At 42.8% G+C, this 17,582-nt stretch overlaps 1 protein-coding gene across 1 annotated transcript in view; it reads right to left on the bottom strand.

Annotated features, from left to right (window-relative positions):
* PPM1H (protein phosphatase, Mg2+/Mn2+ dependent 1H) overlaps nucleotides 1-17,582 on the bottom strand; it is a 259,966-nt gene that overhangs the window by 138,785 nt on the left and 103,599 nt on the right. The gene's annotated exons all lie outside the window — the stretch shown is intronic.

Genomic DNA, 17,582 nt, shown 5'->3' with positions numbered 1-17,582 from the left:
CCTCCCACAATCCATCCTACGAGTAGCCACTCTAGGAGGTGTGCTTATCATTCCCAATTTATAGAGCAGGGAAGGGGAGGGACAGAGAGTGTAACTGTTTGTAGTTCCCACCTATGAAGGGAAGCAGCTGGTAGCAGGCCCCACACTCCGAGCCATCAGCCCCCGAGCTAAGCTGAATGCCCCCACGCACACGCTGCCCCCAAACAACACCCACCACTCGGATCTGCTTCTATCCTTTGCAACCTGAGCTGTAACCAGAGTGATTTTTTTTTTGTTTTAAACACATCTGGCCTTATTTCTTAGGCCAGCCTAACCCCTCCTCCAGGGGCTAGCTCCAGTCTATGAGCCCCCGTGTGTCATATCTGATGTGATCCCTGCCTTCCCATTCTGTCACTCCAGACCCACCCACCAAGCCGCAGCACTCGCAGCTCATCACAAACCACAGTGGTTTTCCTTGGTGCACCTGTGAGATTCCAGGACCCTGCCTATATCAGGACCACCAACAAGGATCAAGAGAGAGGGTGCCGGAGAGGGAGTAATCTCACCCCATCCTTTGCCTGACCTCCGACCTATCTCTCAGTCCTCATCTTAAGTATCACCTCCTCCTGGAAGCTCCCACTGCACCCTGAGCCCACCTCTACCGCAGCATCCATCAAATTGTGCATGTCTGTCTGGTCACCTGCTTGAGCAGTGATAAACTGAAAGAAGATTCTGGAAAAGGGGAGCAATGGTTAGGCAATGAAAATGAAAAGGGGACTCTATGTGGTCCATGTGGACAAGTGGCCTAATTCAGACCAACCTTGAGGGCTAGGTCAGGTTTGGGGGAGATTCTGGAGTCCAGGAAGACCAAGGAGCTTCAATCTGAAATGCCTCTGTACCGAAGAGCAAGGTGACAGTGGGCTTCAGGAGCACCAACCCCATGGCATTCTACAGTGCACTGCAGGACAGAAGCACCGGAATTAAACAGGCTCACAGAAAACTGTCCTGAGGCACAGAGGGCAAAGAGAGGAGGAATCGATGGGCCTGGAGAGGAGATTAATGACTTCACAAGACATTTCAAAGATCAGTATGAGGCTGGAATGGGCTGTGCCGTGTTTGAAATGGAATCAAGATTATAACCGAAAATACAGATCTACTTTCGAAAGTGGCATGATCAAATAGGATGTGCCATGCATTTATTCTGAAAAGGATATAAGGACCGCCTTCTCCCCCACCCTCTTCTTGATTCAAAACAATGCCATCAGGTGGGAATGTCTGGTTTGATGCAGAAAATCAGACCTGAGAACCTTGAGGAAAGAACCGCTCCTAAATGTCACACCAGCATTGAGGGCCTACATTAAAGTCAGGGGAGAATCTACAGGAAAGGTCTGCAAGATCACACTAGTGTGAACACCATGCTTTTAAACTGTCTCAACATCTTCAATTTAACTGCAAATGCATCTCTGTTTCATCGCTGGACAGAATGGAACCTTCAGTGGCTCCCCACTGCCCTGGGTCTCCTAGAGGCTCACATGGCTTAAGGCCCCCACTTGATCTAGTTGCTTCTCTCTCTCCAGTGTCCTCTCTTGCTCCTTCTCAGTGGTGCTGGGCAGCCTAGACCTAAGGCCCTGAGGATCCCACAGGTGTGCCAAGGACACTGCACTGCCCTCTCTGGCCGTACCTGACTGATGGCCCTATGGGACCAGGTTGGAACACAAGTGCATGTTACTCTCTCCTAAGCTATGGAGCCTTATTTCTCTCCTCAAAGGAAGATTAAAACAAACAAACACACACCATATTCTACTCCCTAGAGGGTAGAACTGTTGCAAACCACACACTTCCTCCCGTGTCCTGCTAGGATGTACGATCCCTTCCTGCTAGTTAGGCATGCTGGTGGGAACATGGACAGCTGTGTTCTCAAGCAAAGGTACCAGAAGAGGAAGGGAAGGCAAGGCCATGGCTCCTTTCAACATCCTCTGCACCCACCCCACCATTACCACCACACATGCTCACCCTCCCACAGCCAAATTCACCNTGAGCAGGGGAGGGTCAGAAAGAGAGAGAGAGATACAGAATCTGAAGCAGGCTTTAGGCTCTGAGCTAGCTTTCAGCACAGAGCCTGACGTGGGGCTTGAACCCACGAACCGTGAGATCATGACCTGAGCTGAGGTCAGACACTCAAACAACTGAACCACCCAGGCGCCCCTGGTTAGTCACTTTAGAAGGAAGGAGTACCCCTCCAGTTTGGTATCAGCGCAGAGAAGAACATTTTGAATTTACATGGTACATGCACAGGGTTTCGGATTTTACATTATCTAATAGTCCAAAGGTTACTTTGTCACTGGTGTCAGTATACCAATGTGCCACGACTGGTTTTTTTTTATTTTGAAAGTTATTGTTTTTTAATTTTTTTAATGTTTGTTTCATTTTGAGAGAGCATGAGCAAGGGAAAGGAAGAGAGAGAGAGAGAGAGAGAGAGAGAGAGAGAGAGAGAGAGAGAGGGAAACACAGAATCCAAAGCAGACTGCAGTCTCTGAGCTGTCAGCACAGACCCGATGCAGGGCTCGAACTCATGAATCGTGACATCATGACCTGAGTCAAAGTCAGACGCTTAACTGACTGAGCCATCCAGGTGCCCCACCAGGATTATTTTAAAAGCTGGGTAATTTACATGCACTTACAAATGAGTTAATACAAACAAATCCTATCTCCTGTGATATGTCTTAGCACAAAAAAAGCACAGGCTTTAAATCAAGACAAACCTGGGTTCAGGAACTTACAACTATACGATCTTGGGCATATTTCTTAATTCCTCTCACAGATTTCCTTATTTCAAAAACAAGATGAAAGGAGGACACCGTAAGGATTCATTCATTTAATATATGTCTTGGAGTCTCCTCTTCAGGTACCAGGCTTATGCTGAGCACTGGGGAAGTAGCACAGAAGAAGGAAAACCATAGTTCCCAAACTTCTGAAGCTAACAGTCTAGAATGAGACCAGGTAATCACAAGTGTGCTAGAAAGAGGAAGTGGATGGTGCCACAGAGTGGATAATATGTATTAAATGTGCAGACAGTCACAGGGTATGCAAGGAGGGAAAGAGTAGGACTATAGAGAAATAACATGAAGAAATGATCTGTAGTGATGGGAATTTGTACCTGGATTGCAGTGATGTTTATCTGAATCTATGCATATGTTGAAATTCATAAAACTACACACCAAAGGTTGATCGTACATATAATCTTTTTAATGTTTATTTTTGAGAGAGAGAGACAGACAGGGAGAGCAGGAGTGGGGGAGGGGCAGTGAAAGAGGGAGACACAGCATCGAAAGCAGGCTCCAGGCTTTGAGTAGTCAACACAGAGCCTGACACAGGGCTCAAACCCACAAACCATAAGATCATGACCTAAGTCGAAGTTGGACACTTAACTGAGCCACCCAAGTGCCCCCATATAATTTTTAAAATAATAAAATGTATAGCAGTGTCCAGCATATATAAGAGCAAACAAACAAGATGAGAATAGTAACTGCCTGGTACTATTAGATGACCTGGGAGGCGGGGGGGGACAGTGAGCAGGCAGGGAGCAAGCACTAAGAGTCCCTGAAACAGAGGGACCAAGCTCCTTACTCTCAGCTCTGCCACATGGGGTGCTCATCAGCTTCTGGTACTTCTATTCTTCTTAAATTACTTCCCCTATGAGACGTCTGAGTTCTACGCACACCTAATGATTACCTACCATGTTTAATCTCTACCACACTGCCATAAAATGGGCCTCATTGTCCTATTTTACCAATGATTTAACCAGGACACAGTTAAGTAACTGTTCTGCTATGTGGTAATGCCACAATATGAACCCAGTCCTTTAGAGTCCAAGTTAAGGCATCTTTCCAATTTCCTAGTACATACAACTTTATGTCATCATCTCCCTGGCTCCTGTTACTCTGTAGCATTTAGCACTTCAGTACTATTTTACTTTGTTGCTTATTAGTAATTGCATACACATCCTGGGCCATCAGCCAATTATCAAAGCTTCTGACAAGGGGACTTGCATTAATCTCTGCTAGTATCAGAAAAGGGGCACAGGGCACCAGTCCAGGATCAAGGTTCTACATCTGAAAAAAGCAACCATTGCAAATTTAGGGAACATGCTCTTGACATAATACCTTTCAAAATTACTAATATTGAGACAAATGTCTACCTTGCTTTTGCTCCAGATGAACAGGAGTTTAAACATGTACTCGACTTTAAGAAAAGCAGTATCAAACCCTTTTCTGACTTACCACACACTTAAACTTGGCAGCAATTATTTACGTCTTACAAAAGAGTAACTCTGCATTACTGTTTCCAATTCCACTCTGACTTACTGCACACACACCACCCCCACCATAAAGAAAAAAAAAGAGCATAAAAAAGTTTTGGGGCACCTGGGTAGCTCAGTCAGATAAGCAGTCAACTCTGAATTTTAGCTCTGGTCATGATCTCACAGTTCATGAATTCGAGCCCTACATCGATCTCCGTGCTCATAGCGCAGAGGCTGCTTTGAATTCTCTGTCTCCCTCTCTCTCTACCCCTGCCCTGCTCATGCTCCCTCTCTCTTTCAAAAATAAATAAACTTTAGAGGCACCTGGGTGGCTCAGTCTGTTACACGTCCAACTTCGGCTCAGGTCATATCTTGCAATCCATGAGTTTGCGCCCCGTGTGAGGCTCTGTTGACAGCTCAGAACCTGATGCCTGCTTCGGATTCTGTCTCCCTCTCTCTCTCTGCCCCTCCCCTGCTCACGCTCTGTCTCTCTTTCAAAAATAAAGATTAAAAAATTTTTTTAAATAAACTTTAAACATTTTTAAGAAAAAGTCTTGTATGCAATTTACAACACACACACACACATTCCCACCCCTTTTCAGGAATACACCTGCAGCCAGATAAAAGGAAGATTTCAGAAGGTGACCAATTGGGAGATTACAGTTCACAGTTTCCCTTTCTCGTTGCTCTGAAGTAGGCCCAGGGTTACATCTTCCTTTTTCAAAAGTTGTAGGAACAGATTTTTAATAATATTTGCCTATTTCCTTTTTCCCATTTTCTTGATCATCTCTAAGGCCAGAACTTAAATTAACAAGTTCTAAGTGGGAAGGGCCCCCTGGGCATTTCAACAGACCGAAGATGGCTCCAAACAGAAATACAGCTGCCAAGCCAGCTACGGACATCGTTTCTGATATATGCAGCTTGCATCCATTCAGCATCAGGGGTAATGACAGCACAGCTAATCAAGGTGTCAAAAACAAGTAGCCTAAATGTTAGCCCTATCGAATAAGGAGCCACGTTACACGCACCTCAACTCTGGGGAGCCCATGGGCAAAAGAGCCTTCATGAGTCATCTGGGAGGCTGTGGAGAAGCCCCTCTTCTGGTATGCTTACAAAAAAGGGGAGAATCTAGATAAAACCTCAGACATTTCCTGAGGAGCCTGAGAGAAGTGCTGAGATATGAGGCAGGAAACATAAAGAAAACCAAGGAATGAGGCTTGACACATTTGTACCCATGTGAAGACGCCAGATACCCTCCACTCTTACTCCCTGCACAGGGTGCCAAGAGTGTGCCCCTTTCTCTCCCTCCCTCCACGACACAGCACGCAAAGCTTGGGGGAGTTAAAAAATGCTCAGCCAGCACGTAAGAGGAAAATGATAAATTCTTTCCTGTGTTTTCTCCTAAAGCTGGAGAAGAAACGAAGCTTTGCTAGTTTCTCCAAGAGACTGCCACTGGCGCCCTCACGTGGTAAGTTAGATGGCTCCACGTCAAGCATGGAACAGTGGTGCCCTCACACACACACTGGCTCTGGCATATTGTGACTCATGCTTGATACGTGTGCCCCCAACTAAGTGGCCTTGTGCATTATATGATTAAGTTTTTAACTAAATCATCCCTCACCAAGTGGACAAAAGGTTTTGTTGTTGTTTTTTTTTAAACCTCTGCATAGAAATTGATGGAAAAGGTGACAAATAAGAACATGTCACAGCTGGCACATCTTACTCCAAGTCATGACAACCTAGTCATATCTGACAATAGTAATAGTCATTCTAATCAAAAGTTTCTGACATGCTCAGAGAGACAGATGAAATACAGAATTATACTTGTTATTGTTAATGATGAATTCTGCCTTGCGGTATTAGCTAATGGGAACATGAAGTCTTTGCTCTTAGCAAGACAATAAATGAGTTACTGTGGGAAAAACAGAATGATGCCTGGCATATAATAAAAATCCTATGACTGGTAGCTGTTGTTATTTTAAAATATTGCCTTTTATTTAAAAAATTTTTTTAATGTTTTATTTTTTTCTGAGAGAGAGAGAGAGAGAGCGTGACAAGCAGGGCAGGGTCAGAGAAAGAAGGAGACACAGAATCTGAAACAGGCTCCAGGCTCTGAGCTGTCAGCACAGAGCACGACACAGGGCTCGAACTCACGAACCGTGAGATCATGACCTGAGCCAAAGTTGGATGCTCAACCAACTGAGCCACCCAGGTGCCCCTAAAATATTGCCTTTTCATCTTTACTGCCTTTAAATTATTTTTAAAAATATTTAATATATTTTTATAATTACTGAATATATGTATGAATATATAGTAGTATAGTTATATATCATTAAATAAATATGTTGGGGGTACATACTCAAGAAATTGTCATTTTAAAATAATTTTTTTTTTTTTAATTTTTGAGAGAGAGAGAGAGAGTGCACGCACACACACAAGCAGGGGAGAGGCAGATAGGAAGAGAGAATCCCAAACAAGTTCTGAGCTGTCAGCAGAGATCCTGACCCAGGGCTCGAAATCATGAACTGTGAGATCATGACCTGAGCTGAAGTCAGATGCTTAACAGATTGCGCAACCCGGGTGCCCCTCAAAAACACTGTCTTNAAAAAAAAAAAAAAAAAAAAAAACACTGTCTTAAACTGGTGGTTTGGAGAATGCTACTCTAGAAATAATTTTCAGCAGAGACAAGTGGTGTCCCCTCTTAGCTGTCTTCCCTGAAGATAAAAGTAACTCTGGTCATTTGACACGCGCCTTCCCTTCCCTACACCCAACAGTTCTGTAACTTAGAAAATCTAAGGGGGGGCCACATGAACAGGAAGTGAGCACCATAAAGGTGGAAATCCCACTTTGAGTTAAGTCCCACGGCTGATTTTACAAAAGGCTTCATATGAGCACAGGATGTTCTGGGCTCCCTCCTTTCTCCCTGCAAAGAAGGATTACTCTCTCCCGTTGTGCAGCCAGAAAGTTGCCATGTTCTTCTTATTCCCTACTCTCAGCCACTATACGGCTTGATATCCATAGTTTCTGGCCGGTTTTCAAGGTATCACAACGAAGATGATAATTCAGAGTCTAAAGGATGTGATTTAGGCATTTCATCCACAGTGCTTTATTGAAATCTCCAGTTCTGATCCTCAGGGTAACACAGCAAAGAGAGAAAGCAAATGACCAAGCATATATGCAGGAAACAGGAGGAACTTTGTGAAAGTTGTTGCTGGGGCCCACCCTCTAGTGCTGTGTGCTTGGCATCATGTCCTGGCAGTGTACTTTGTTTTTACCATACCTTGTTTCAACTAAATTATTAAGAATGTTTTTGTTCCCTATAAGGAAAGAGTGCTGAATTTCTTATACTGAAATGAGGGCTGCTTCCTAAGGATCCGACTACATGAAATGCAGATTTCTTTGTTTCAATTCCTCCATTTTATGAGATAGTTAGATGTAGGATACATTTAGTAAGTTTGGTTTTTGTTTTCGAATGGCAGTTTAGTCCCTTTATAAAATTTTTATTTTTAAAATATTTCATTAAAAATTATTTATTCAAATATAATTAACATACAGTGTTATAGTTATTGCTGACGTAGAATAGAATGATTTAACAATTCTACACATTACTCGGTGCTCATCAAGATAAGTGTACTCTTTTTTTTTTTTTTTTATTTCTAGGAGAGAGAGAGAGAGACAGCATGAGCAGGGGAGGGTCAGAGAGAGAGGGAGTCACAGACTGAAACAGGCTCCAGGCTCTGAGCTGGCAGTCAGCACAGAGCCCGACGCGGGGCTCGAACCCACGAACCGCGAGATCATGACCTAAGCGAAAGTCGGACGCTTAACCGACTAAGCCACCCAGGCGCCCCAAGATAAGTGTACTCTTAATCCTCTTTATCTATTTCACCCAGTCTCCCCACCCACCTCCCCTCTGGTAGGACCACAAGTTTATTCTCTGTACTTGAGTCTTTTTTTTTTTTGGTCTCTTTGTTGTTTGTTCATTTATTTTGTTTCTTGAATTCCACATATGAGTGAAATCATAGGTATTTGTCTTGCTCTGACTGACTTATTTCACTTAGCATAATACCCTCTAAGTCCATCCATGCTGTTGCAAGGGTCAAGATCTCATTCTTTTTCATGGCTCAGCAGTATTCGCTTATATACATATACCACCTCTTCTTTATCCATTCATCTATGGATGGAGACTTGGGCTGCTTTCCTATCCTGGCTATTGTAAACAACACTGCAATAAACATAGAGGAGCATATATTTTTCAAATTCATGATCTCATTTTCTTTGGGCAAATACCCAAGAGTGGAGTTATTGGATCATGTGGGAATTCTATTTTTAATTTTTTAGGAACCTCTACACTGTTTTCCACTGTGGCTGCACCAGTTTGCATTCCAACCAACAGTGCACGGGAGTTCTTTTTTCTTCACATCCTCACCAACACTTGCTATGTTTCTGTCCCATTTTATTTCATTCTGTCCCATTTTAAAAACAGTACTAAATAAATATTAATTTCTGAGAGCTAAGACATATAGTTTGTGACAGTTTGGGTTGTGCTTGGTTTATTCTAGACTCAAAAACTAGCTCAGGGATGATCTCAAATTATTATTTAATATATGAAAAACCTCTCCCTAAATGAGGTTACAGTACAAGCATAAGTAATGTGAAATAATATTGAAATGTGCTACAAACTCCACTTAGAACAACAGATAATATTAACTTAGCACTTACTACATGTGAGGCACAATGGCACTTTTCATATTTTTAATCATTTAGTCCAAACAACCCGATAAGGTAGGAGCTAATATTCCCCATATACAGATGATAGAACAAAGGCATGGAGAGGTCAACTCATTTGCATGAGTTGCATGAGTAAGTGCAGCGGTAGGATTCAAACTTAGACACACATTATTATTCAGAAGGCTTTTTCTTCTTGCCATGGTTTCATGCAGACAATGGCTTTTCTAGAAGTTAGCAAGAAAAAGTGGCCTTTAAGGACGTTAAGATGATAAACCATTTTGTTTCTATTCTGTCCTTCACCAGAGTAAGAGCTATTATCCGGTTGCTGAGCTGATGGGACAGAGTGCTAAATCACTTCTAAATCATAAAAGAAATGAAAAGATATGTAGCATCAAACTATATTGAAATTGTACACACCATTAGGAGTTATTCCTGCTTTATTTTCAGCCTTTTCCAAGGAGGTTTCCCTGCCACATGTCAAATAGCTCATGGATAAAGAGGCAGCCTGTCACAAGAGGCCAGGTTGCCTGAGTTGACTCCAAGTTCTACACTTTACATCGCTGTGCCTCAATTTCCTCATCAGTAAGATAAAGACAACGATAGTACATAGGTACATATTATCAGGTTAAATGAATCAATACTGGGCAAAGGACTGAGATCAGTATCAAATCCGGCACATGAATGCTGAGTATTGAATTAAAAACAAAAACAAAAACAAAAAAAAAAACGAAGAAGAAACATTCTCAAGAGGATACCACTCTTGCCAGTGTTCTTCCCATCTAAAGCTGTGGGGAAATCAAATTACAAGTGAAACAGTGAAAAATTTCCCTCTCAGCACCATTTGTTTTCCTTCAGCCTTAAGATGTGCCACAGGGGGAGGAAATCTGTTGTGGAGCCAACTTGGACTTGCACTCCTGGCCACTACGGACATCTTGGACAGACTTGGTCTTCAGAAAACCAACGCCACCAAGGAGAGAACTGTAAAGTCACTCTAACTGACATCAGCCTGGTTGTAAAGTCACCCTTGTTAATCACTGGCAAGAGTTCTTGTCCCTGGAACCAAAAGATAAGAGTTTTGAGAGAAACCATGGCACTCCTGCTTCAGAAAATCTAAGGAGATAAAGAGAAAGGTTACGTTTTCTTGACTTGCACAAAACGAGGACCTTAACTAAGAGAGGGAAAGTTTACCATAATAAATACAATGAGAAAAATACAAGGCTCCTCCTCTTGTTTTTTATAGTTGACATCACTCCAGAAAGCAGACTGCCAAACGATGGATAAATATTCCAGAAAGACAGTCACTGGAACCACAAGCTACCTTCATTTAACGCTCTGTGGCGTGACGGAGTCCTTTTTACAGAAAACAAATGAAAACAACGGCAAATCTTGTGCAGAGGGTTGAAATAACCCCTTCTCATTTCCCTTTTACCTCTCCCCGCCCCGATCCGATCCTACTTGCCTTGAATTCCCGCAGTCATGTCCTATCCTCCACCGAGAAAGAGAGTCAGCTTTCCTCTCCCCTGCTGGTGAGCTTGGCCACGGTGTGGACGCAGCCATCTCCTGTTCTGGTAACTGGACACTGAACTAACAGATACTGAAATCACAGACTCTGATGTGTTTTGACTAAATTAAACACCAGAAGGGGGTGCTCCTAAGGAAACAGACTTGGAATGCATGTATCCACAGTCTAGTCTTCGTCCAGAAACAGTCTGTTCCAAACAGGCCGTCAGTTGTAGGGGGTAAACGTCCTGGGTGTTGCCACAATGAGCTATGTTCCACCTACAGAACTTAGAGAAGAACACGAGCCTCTTGATACTAAGGCTCTAAGATGCCCTCAGGAACTTCTTCTACCTCCTCAGAGAAGTCACCTAGTATTCTCTTCTTTTTTACCTCATTCCTCGAATGACCAGGTACTTGGGAACTGAAAAGCAAAAGCATTTGGAAACGTTATGCTTTCAATTGCAGAGGACACATGTGGTAAATGAATACTGCCTAAAACCTCTCAAAGAAAGCCTAGTAATGGTGATCAATTCCTAGAAATCTGGATCTGGTAAATTACAATGCCTTCCGTGGGAGGCAGGTGGGAGGCTGCTGAATAAGGAGTTGCCCTCAACAAGCTTATAGCATCTTTCCTAAGAGACAATCGTTTGAGAGCATCTTTTGGAAATGCTAGCATTTTAGATTCTCTTCTGTCCTTGCCACCCACCCCATGGCCCCAAACAATCGGAGGCACAGATATGCTAGAGGCTTGCACACCACCACAGAGTTACCTATTTCCTGCCTGCCCACGGGATTATGGCTCCTCACATGTAAACCAGTCAATGTGATCCAGGCACAGGAAAATTCCACCCTGAACTCATCATAGAAATTATCCTTCTCTACTTCACACCCACTTCATCAGAGACCTCAAAATTTCTCTTCCCTATTCCTTAAAAAAATGTTCTCTTCACTATATCACTAAATTCTCAATTTTAAAAAATGGATTACTGTTCTGCACGGGAGAACACAGTAATTCAACCATATCTCTTCCATTTCTTTAGGCTAAAATACTGCAGTGCAGAACACTTTGATATTCTTTTATTTGTATCTCTTTTAAGTTTTATGGCTTCTTTCGAACATTGCTGCTTTAGCTCCTGACGTATTCCTCTCTTTGTAGATGAATCTGAAATTAATTTGTGGTTTTCTGTAAGGTACTGCTGTCAAGAACTCAGCAAGCTCTGTAGGAAACAACACTCCTCCAGTAAATGCCTTGGAAGCCAGGAGAGGCAAAACATAGTGTATGTTATTTTATCCACCAACTTTTTTTTTTAATTTTTTTAATGTTTTATTTATTTCTAGGAGAGAGAGAGAGAGACAGCATGAGCAGGGGAGGGTCAGAGAGAGAGGGAGACACAGACTGAAACAGGCTCCAGGCTCTGAGCTGGCAGTCAGCACAGAGCCCGATGCGGGGCTCGAACCCACGAACCGCGAGATCATGACCTAAGCGAAAGTCGGACGCTTAACCGACTAAGCCACCCAGGCGCCCCTCCACCAACTTTTTTTAAAGTTCGTTTTAAAATAGGAGGATTAATTGGACTTCTTTGGCTAAAAGACCGCTTGTACTAATAGGATAAAATAATTTTCTATGAATTGGCATGAGGGATGGATTAAAGTTGCTTTAAAATTTTTATACCAATTAGGAGTGTGTGGGTGGCTCAGCTGGTTAAGCATCCAACTCTTGATTTTGGCTCAGATTATGATCTCATGGTCATGAGGTGGAGCCTGCTTAAGATTCTCTCTCTCCTTCTGCCCCTTCCTGGCTTGCTTGCACACACTCAATCAACCAATCAATCAATCAATGTTATACCAATCAGTAGTATCTGTAGGAAGAAAAAAATCATTGTATTGCTACCCAAGCTGCCCAGTTGGCCCTCAGTATAAGAAATGTCATCATATATAAACTTCAGGATATTTTAGATTTTCTTCAATCTCCAAGTAAGATGAAGGTAATATTAGATATGAAAGTAGTCTTCTGGAAATAGTTATTGTGACTTTACGAAATGACTGCAGGTGAGAGGTCAAGAAAGGAAGGAGAAATCAATCACATGCATCATGTGCTACAGAAAGCCCATGTGTCTTCCTCTTGTCAACCTTCAGTGACTGTCAATCCTCTGTCTGCACATGAAATAATGATGCCATCATCTATCCTACTGTCCCATTTCTTGCTTCTAATGGTATTTGCCCATTTTTTCATCCTTATCTTTCTGGGCCCTATCTTACCACTCTGTGCCCATGGCAGAGCTACTTCCCCTCTGTGGGACTCCCGTCTTCTTGAAACTTCTTTAGGCTGGAAATTCCTAAAATCTAAGCCTCCCTAGGACATGCTCCTGAGCTCCAAACCCTTATTTCTAACTTCCTACAAAACACTTCTACTTGGAAGGTTAGAATACTCAGAACTCCCAATTTCTGCCCAACCCCTCACCTTCCAATCTGTGCCTGAGTCAGTGGTCCACCTTCAAGGACCAGTACCCAGTGGCTGAAACCTGGTATTTCACCTCCTCACTGTCCCATGCAGTAGGTCATCTGGTCACCTCTACTGTGTGTCTCACCCTCATCTGTTTGGAGCCTGCTCCTTGCTCTAGTCACAGCTTTATTTCAAGCTCTCATCATTTCTCTCTCATGTTTCTGCATAAGCCAGTCTCCTAGGCATCCCAGCCTCTAGGTTTGCTTCCTGAACCTTCCCAAGTCAGCCTTCCCACTGCTCTCATGGTCTTGATTCCGTGATACCCTTGTCTAATGTCATTTGGTTATAATTCCAGCTCTTGTGTATGAACTCGGCTTGTTGTTTCTGTCTGATCACCTTCCAAGTGATCACAGGTGCCTCAAAACACTAGAAGACATGTGTCATGTGCTCTTATATCAACCTGTCTTTGCATACGCATGTTCCCTCTGTTAAAACCTCCTCTTTCTTTTATTTGCTTGATTAATTCCTATTCAGGTTTTTAAACGACAGCTCAGATGTAACTTTCTCCAGGAAGCATTCCTTCATCTGACCCATTCCTTCTCCGCTATTTTTCCTCAAACCACTGGTGACCCATCTGAATTAGGCTTCCCTACAACCTGGATTTTTTAAATCTTTCTCCTAAAAATGCACTCCATTGTGCTGCTGCCGGTTACTGACTCTTTCTCCCTCCTCAACTAAGCTCTAGGAGGACTGGAACTGCACTGAGTTCACCTCCTAATCCCCAAGGACGACTCAATGCTCAATGGATGTTCGGTGGGTAAAGGAACAGACTCACAGGGAGGAAGGGGCTGATGCACCTTGTCTCCTGCAGAGGATTGTCCTGTGCCCTACACTATCAACATCTTTTCTAAGTGTCACCGTATTTGAGTTAAGGGATGTCTTCTAAATGGCTTCTTCTTAGCAGTATATCTGCTGTGCCCTGCTGGCAAACTGTTCACTCAGAATAGAAACTGAAGTCCTGATAATGGCCTTCAAAGTCCTACCAAATCTCCTCACCCCACTCTCATGGCCTTTATGACATCTCCTGCAATACAGACTTTTCATTCTCTCTGCTCTAGCCACACACACCTCCTTGGTGATTCTCAAGAATACTAGGCGGGTTCCTGCCTCAGGGGCCTTGCACTTGTCTAGAATGTCAGAAAGCTCTTCCTCCAAATAACTACACTTTCCAGTCTGTGCCCAAACATCACCTTCTCAGTGGCACCTTCTTTAACCATCCACGCACCTCACTTCCTGTATTCCTAAACCTCTGCTGTGCTTTTCTCCATAGTATTTATTATCTGCCATGGGATACACTGTAATCGTTTGTCTCCCTTAATGGGTCTAAGTTTCTTGCAGGTAAGGATTTTAGTCAATTTTATTCCCTGATAAATCCTCAGCATCTAGTTCTCGGTATGCAGCAAGTGCTCAGTAGTTTACGTGACCCAGCAAGTCATGCTTTTCAAGCTTTTAAAAAGCAGTGCTATCAACAACAACATAGCTGACAGCCTAATTTAAACATGAGCAAAGGACTCACATATAGAATAAATAAATACTGAATAAAGAACCCTTGATGTTTCTTTTAAGAAGATATATCTGGCCAATAAGCACACACAAAGATGCTCAACATCAATAATCATTAGGGAAATACAAAACCACAATCAGATACCACTTCACACCCATTAGGATGGCTAAAATAAAACACCAGAAATCAACAAGCATTGGCGAGGATATAGAGAAATTGGAACCCTTGTGCATTGCTGGTGGAAATATAAAATGGTGCAGTGCTGTGGAAAACAGTATGGTGGTTCCTCAAAAAATTAAGCCAAATTACACTATCATCCAGCAATTCCACTCTGGGCAGACAGGCAAAAGAACTGAAAGCAGGGACTGACAGCTATCTGTAGACCCCTGTTTATGGCGATACTATTCAGAATAGTCAAAACAGAGAAGCAAGTGCCCACTGATGGTCAAATTAATAAACAAAATGGTGTTAATGGTATACAAACAGTGGAATATTATTCAGTCTTTTTAAAATAAAGTTTATTTATTTTGAGAAAGAGAGAGACAGGGAGAGAGAAAGGCAGAGGGAATCCAAAGCAGGCTCTACGCTGTCAGCACAGAGCCAGACATGAGCTTAGTCTCACAAACTATGAGATCATGACCTGAGCCAAAATCAAGAGTGGAATGGTTAACTGACAAAGCCACCCAGGCGACCCTCAGAATTTTATTCTTTATTAAGACTTAATAAGAGTGGCACCTGGGTGGTTCAGTTGGTTTAGCGTTCCACTCTTGATTTTGGCTCAGGTCATCATCTCATGACTCCTGAGTTCAAGCCCCGAATCAGGCTCCACCTGACAGTATGGGGCCTGCTTGGGATTCTCTCTCTCTGCCCTACTCCACTTATGGGCTCCCCCCCGCCCCCATCTCTCTCAAAATAAATGAATAAACTTAAAAAAAATAAAATTCTGACACATTCTACAACATGGATGAACCTTGAAAACATAAGGGAAATAAAGCAGACAAAAAGTGACAAATATTGTATGACTCCACTTATATGAAATACCTAGAGCAGTCAAATGTATAGGGACAAAAAGCAGGATGGCAGTTGCCAGGGGTGGGGGGTTGGAGAGAAATGGGGGTTAGGCCTTAATGGGTACAGAGCTTCAATTTCAGAAAAAGCTCTGGAGACAGATGGTAGTGATACTAAGAACGTATTTAATGCCACAAAACTGAACAGCTAAAAAAATGGTAAAATGGTAAATTTTATGTTATGTATATTTTCCCACAATTAAAAAAAAAAAAGGCAGCACATCTCTTGCTTGAAACTCTAATAAATACTAAAGCCTAATGCGTACAGCAGCTATAAGTAAAGCTGCTATAGCTAAAGCAAGAAATGGAGGGATGGGATGTGCCACTCTGCTTGGCACCTCTGTGCTGCCTCCTAGAACATGGAACCCAGAGATTCAGGACTCTCAGGGGAGGTTTATGGCTCCACCCTCAAGGGCTTATGCACTGGCGTGACTGTTCTCAAGCAAACGAAGTTAAAAAGTTACTCCCGGCTCCATTTCTAGGAGGAACTGAGCACCAAGGAAAAATGACATCATCAACTGGTCTTGAACCAAATGTCAATGCTGACTTTTTTTTTAATATTTTTAAAATATTTTTTAAAGTTTTTTTTTTTTTTAGTTTATTTAAAGTTTATTCATTTTTGAAAGAGAGAGACGGGGGAGGGGCAGAGAGAGAGAGAATCTGAAGCAGGGTCCAGGCTCTGAGCTGTCAGCACAGGGCCCAAAGAGGGGCTTGGACTCACGAACCCCGAGATCATGACCTGAGTCTAAGTCGGATGCTTAACCGCGTGAGCCACCCAGGCACGCCCCTCCCTCCATGTTAATTTTTACAGAATCACTTCACATCTCAGTGGCAGAGGAGACTATCAGGGGACAAAGAGCCACATTAAGTCACTGGCACTCATATCTCACTATCATTAATAACTCACGTTCTCTGAGCACTTTTCCATAATAACTCAGTCCTCAAAAAAAATCCTATCACATAGGTATGAAGGGCGATTGTATGATCTCCAATTTACAAAGGGGTAAAGGTACAAATTCAGTGGACGTTACCCACAGAGAATCACTGAAGTGGGGCTGACTGTAGGGTAACTGTTCGCATTTGTCAAGGATTTATTAAGACTCTGGCTCAACATTTCCGTGGACAATTGGGTTTCATACTTCTAATCAGTCTCTTCCTACCATACTTGGTGGTACTATTATTGCTCCATTTTATAGAAAATGAAGCCTCAAAGCACTGATATCCTAAAATTAAATGGTTTAATAAGTGATAGACTAGGATGGACTGCTCTGAACCATACCACTCCAGAGCCTGTGCCCTTAATCACTATTCTTCCTTACTGCCCATCTGAATCCTGGGCTCTGGCACTTCTGGCCCATTACGTGCTTCCTTCAGCCCTGAACACAAGTACAACTGAGGAGTCTCCATAGGCCACAGTGTTTCTAACTAAGTTGAACTAGTACAGACAAAATAAATGAGTAGTCTTAGTCCGTAAGGGTAAATGCAACAGGATGCTGTTTCTGACACTGAGAAAAGATTCCTAGATCCTTTACAATCTTATAAAAATGTATACACAAAAATATCCTCAAGACTTTTAGAAGAAAAAGTCACATTTGGATCATGTCATTCAAAATTTCTTTTCTGTAAGCTAAAGAACCTGCTGGTGGACAGAGTCCGGGTTACTCCCTACACTTTTCTGAGGGTTTCTTCACAACTTTCTGAGGGGGTGCCTGGGTGGCTCAGTGACATAAGCATCCGACTCTTGGTCTCAGTGCAGGTCTTGATCTCAGGGTCGTGAGTTCAAGCCCCACATGGAACCTCCTCAAAAAAAGAAAAAAAAAAAAAAAAAGGAAAGAAAGAGTTTTCTGGGGATATCTGCTTTATTCTCTAGAAACTGAAGAAAGGAGAAACACTTTGTGGTTTGTCAATAGGGCATTCATGTCTGCAGGGCTGCCCCATGGGATACAAGGGCTTTGGGCCAATTAAAAGCCAAGTACTAATTTGGAAGAGAGCCAGGCAGAG

Source organism: Crocuta crocuta, unplaced genomic scaffold, assembly GCF_008692635.1.
Source record: "Crocuta crocuta isolate KB4526 unplaced genomic scaffold, BGI_CrCroc_1.0 scaffold791, whole genome shotgun sequence".
Lineage (NCBI taxonomy): Eukaryota > Metazoa > Chordata > Mammalia > Carnivora > Hyaenidae > Crocuta > Crocuta crocuta.
This window is presented reverse-complemented; position numbering and strand designations above follow the sequence as displayed.